Raw genomic sequence first — 5,277 nt, forward strand, 5'->3', positions numbered from 1 at the left:
TGCAAAAAATTTTCCGGGGGAGCATGCCCCCGGACCCCACTACAATATGCGTGCCTTTGGCACGCTCTAACCTCCCACCAGTTTTATTGCTTCCCTTGCTCAATCGACCAAGATACGCCACTGCACATGAGGTAGCGATGTCTTTAATCAAACACTTTGTCTTTCTCTTCGATCATTCAAATATTTGGCCCCCCCAAAAAAACATTTTTGGCTACGCCACTGGCCAACACGCCACTAAAAAACCTTCACATACCTTGGGTTCCGCTTGCGCAGAATGAGGATGATCGACACGATGGTTTTGATCAGCCAAACCAAAAACTGGCATATCTGGTAATTTTTATAGACCGCCGGCTGTGCGGTCCCTGATCCCGTTTTTACTTCCGATCGGAATGAGGAAAGAGTCTTAGAACTCTAACATAATGGTGTCTATTACAATCTGGGGGAATTCTAAAGAAACCATTTTAGTTAAAATTCTAGGGTTTCTAAAATTTAGGACTCTCTTTTTTGTTTTTAGTAATATGGGGAGGAATGAATAGTTCCAAAATAGGCAAAGGGAGGAACGCAACAAAAAAGGTTGGGAACCACTGCATTAGACTATCTGTTTTGTCCCATAATTGCTTGGCTGTGACAATAAAAGATGTAGTCAGTGAGGCTGCTGTAGCCAATCTCTCGTAGGTTTCAACTATTAACTTCGTAATATTCTTTTTGTCTTCATACACAAAAAAAATTGTTCAAATTTTCACTATTCAGGCCTTAAAACTCGTATTTTTTTCCGGCAGCCATCGTGGCCTACCGGGAGCTCCTTCTCGGCAGCCAAATCTGCGTGCTTGGAGGCCAAAATACAAATAACAATAGCATAAGTGAATAGAATTAAACTTGCTACAATGCTAAATTGATCATTTAGCGTTGTTGAAATCTGGGCGACGTCCTGCAATAGAATCGTTGTACCACGTTATAACTGCTTTATCGGGATTGTAATCCGGTATTGCGGGACCATCTAACAACACTAAATTGTTTCAGCTGCTCAGTAAATTGTTTCAACTGCATTACCGAATACCGCCTTTCATAAAACCTGACCATTTATTCCGTTATGATGTCACAATTGAGGGTGTGAAGTTACTAACCCACAGCGTTCTCAACTATGGAGACACGTGTTTTCTCCTCGGATGTCAACTAGTCTAGTTCTCCTTGTTAACAAGGATTCAATGTCCGCCAACATTGCATCGACATAAAAACGACAATATTGTAAATTAAATGATGATGAAATTAGCACTTTGGATTAACACTTTGTTAAAATAAAACGTGAGTACTGCTCTAGTATAATCATGCAAAAAAATAGCAAACCTGCGGCTTGTGGTTTCACGTCACGGTAATTAACGCTATTACTCGCGCATTCCCGCACAATGGATGTGAATGCGAGTTGCGCGTTGGCCTAATGCGCTCACTGCGTTACAACTGGTGATCACAACTGGATATATTCCATATATACAATAGCAAATGTTCCCGCACAATACAACAGTGGTGATTATGACGCGCTGACCTAATTCTGCATCACTCTTTGATACCACATATTTTCGACAGTTAATCCACGCTCATTCTGTTGCGAAATTAAATAATTGGCTAGAAGAAACCGGCGGCCAAACTTGGCCGACTGAGAAGGTAGCACCGGCGGCCATTCAAGCACTACTTAGCGGCCATGGCCGCCGGCTGCTTTAAGGCTTGCTATTCTAAAGGTCACGAAACGAAAGGTCAAGCCTCTGCTCTTGGGGTCAACTAAGGTCAAAATAAAATTATGGATGTGTGGAAGAATAAAGTGGGTCAGGTGGAACGTACCTAGCATACGTGCATGTAGAGGACCTACACTCTACTCTACACTCTTTATTATGAATTCATCAAAACATCCTGAAACCGAATATTTACGTTTTTTCTCACAAATATGGTCAACATTTTAAAAATTGTGTCTACTGATGAAAAATAAATATTTTTCAAATATTTTTGCATATTGTTGATAGTTATCATAAATACTTTCCAAAAAATGTGGACAGAGCAAAATCTGAGAAGGTCACACTTTATCCTCTACCTCTAGACTTAGCGCGTGACTTCGTGAACGAAGAAGCTTCAAGATCAAACGGCGCTGGTTCGACTCTCCGGGTGTGCGCTTGAGCAACGCATTCTAAGGACTGCTGTCCATTCAGCGGCACCAAATGGATGGAATAATTCCCCGGCAACAAGACTTCAACAATCGGAAAACTTCACTCTGTCAATCTCAGTAACCGGCCCTGCGTCAAGAGCCACTACAAGTAGGCTATGGGAAACTACCAGGAATAACCTATCAAGGCGTTGTCAGTCCGAGGATAAAGATTCAAAAACGAAACCAAAACCTATTGCTTACTGATAACATATTATGAGCTAAATCTCTCTGTTCATCACTTACCAGTTATATGCCATGGGTGCTTTTTGCCACAATTGACTTTCTAAAAAATAACGCGTTAAAATATTTTTTGAAAATTTTGTAATTTGCGGTGAGCGGTACAGTGTCATAGTTCCAGATAAATTGCGGTGTGCAGTGCGGTGTGTGGCCAGATTGGAAAGTTTGAACATTGCGCGGGGGAGAAGAGTTTCAGCTGCTGCATTTGCGCGGCTGTCAACATCAAACGCTGGAAATTGCGCGGTTGTCAATATCAAACCCTGGAAATTGCGCGTTTGAAAATTATTCACAAAAACGTAAGGAAAACGTTTACTGAAACCTTAACTTTGCAATTGCAATGCTGTCCTGCCTTGCTGAGGTTCTTTTGGAAATAGCATTAACAGCTTAATAACTGCGCTAAGCTTGGCCACAGTATCTATGATCCCACAGCATTACAGTATAACATACGCTGTGACTTCATTTAACGTGCCATAGCAGCAAGACATGGGATGGAAGATGGAATGTGTCATGAAACTAAAGATGATTTTATTCATAAGGTTTTAACCAACTTAAAATGCGACCACCCCAACTCAAAACATACCAAGAATGAAGGCAGGTAGCTCACAACAACAAGCAACACAAAATAGAGAACAGCCAGAAGGACAAAACACGCCAACGAAGTGATCATTAGAACAAAGAGCAGTACAGAAACAAAGTACGTAGAAATAACGTAAAACAATATATTATAACAGAATGGAAGGCACATTTTGGGATGGAAAATCCAAGGATGGAATGGGAGATTTGGATGATGGGATGGAGGAAGGTCTTCCATCCTCATACCATCATTTATTTTTAATCTACGTATCATGGCACAAAACAATTTTTAACTTAAATGCGTAAAACTTTCTATCCAAAACTAAATTTAGTTTCTTGAAAACAATGAAATTTTTCCTGTTTTTTTTTTTTTAACAACGCAACCGACGACCGTTAGGCGTTGCAGTAGAAAACATTATTTTGCACGTAATTTCATTGCGGTTCGATAATTTAAATGTGCTGCAGCGCTCTTGCATGATTCGACCATAGTGCGCAAGACATGGGGCTACATAAAAATATTAAGAGTGGCGTGCACACTGCACAGTAACTTACAGTTTTTTTTAAATATTGAACAGTGTGTAAGGGCATAGTTAGGGGACCGGCCCCAATCCAACAACTTTATGAGCGATATATTGCAACTTTTGTATATGTTGGACAAATTTTTCAACAAATTGCGGCTAGTTGAATTCACTTTAACAATAATTTAGCTGATTACGAAGCAAAACCAATATTATTTAACATCATGCCAATTTTGAAGAAAAATTTTGACATTGTTGGTTCAAACATGACTACCAAAAAGGGCTATTTTTGGTCAAAAATAGTCAAAATGTTCGGGGGAGACAATAATTTTGCTTGGCATCTCTACTTCAAACTTTGCCCCCCTCCCCAATCGAAAATCCTGGCTACGCCAATGGCAGTGTGGTAGCAAAAGGTTACTATAATAAAGCAGGTGGCAGTGTGGTAGCAAAGGGTTACTATAATAAAACAGGTAGGCTACAATAGGTTTAATGACGTGCTCTTCAATCACATAATTACAAGACATCATGCAGGAAAGAATTTATTTACATTGCCAGACCCGCCATTATAACTTGCAAGTTTACGTTTACATAAATGCACTGTTAAATATCATCTTCATCATATTATACTGTGTCTGGTTACACTGTAATTGTAACTGGTAGAGTAGCCTATAGTACGGTAATGAAATTAGTAGCCTACAGTCTGTACACAGGGAGACCACAATTAATAGCAAAAAATTAATGCTAATGTTATTTAAACACTCAAGAGCCAGATATAAAGGCGGCAGGGTATTCATGTTTTGCATCGATAAATCGTGGTAGGCATCATCCACTTTGTTTGAATCAGGCAGTGGTAACTTCTTTAGTGGTTTCGTTGGTGATTTTGATAAATCAATGAATGCGGATTGGATCTGGATGTTGCTGTTTTCGAGTTTGTTACTTTCCTAAAAAGTGGAAGTAGACATGAAATCATTAACCGAATCAGCCGCAACATGTAGCCTAATCAATTTCCTAAAAAGTTGTTATCGTTATAGGCTACTACAGACGAAATCGGTTAATCGAATCACCTATTTGCCAGACGTTTTGATACGATTATACGATTGATTCGTTTAACCAATTTACTAAAAAAAGGTTTATTGTGAATGGGCGTAATTGTTGAGAAGATGTCTGTGCTGACTAGGCTGCAACGCACATTACAACTGATACTTCCTACAACTGTTTACAATTCCGGTTAAACTTTAAAGAGTTTCCTAGTTCTGTGTTACATACCACTACGCTGTATGTCCCAGCCAGCAAAACTGGTCCTTTTTACCTTGATTTATCGTCTGCAGACGTTGAAACAATGTAAAAAAGATCAGCTTTGCTGACTTGGCTGAGCAGGTATGATTAAAGCATTTTTCTGCAAACTGCAGCAATCGGACTGCAAATCGGCAATCTTTCATATCACCGATCTCTGTGACGTCACAACGCGAACTTTTACGTTGAAGTTATTGATTCAAGCGGGCTATTTTTAGCTCCCTACCAGCTGTGTAGTTTTGAGTATGGAACGTGGCCTACGAAAATAGTGGTATGGTAGAAAAACACTGCTCACACTCATGGTTTGTTTTGGAATCGCAAAGGTTTTTTTGTCAAGTCTTTTGCGCTGTCTGGTAAAATAATTAATTTGCAATGTTCTTCAACTGAACGAAACTGCACAAATGAAATTACGCACTGCATTTCACAACAGTAGGCTACTTTGTTTCAGCAATTTAAAAAAAAATT

Source organism: Aplidium turbinatum, chromosome 7 (genome assembly GCF_918807975.1).
Source record: "Aplidium turbinatum chromosome 7, kaAplTurb1.1, whole genome shotgun sequence".
Taxonomy (NCBI): domain Eukaryota; kingdom Metazoa; phylum Chordata; class Ascidiacea; order Aplousobranchia; family Polyclinidae; genus Aplidium; species Aplidium turbinatum.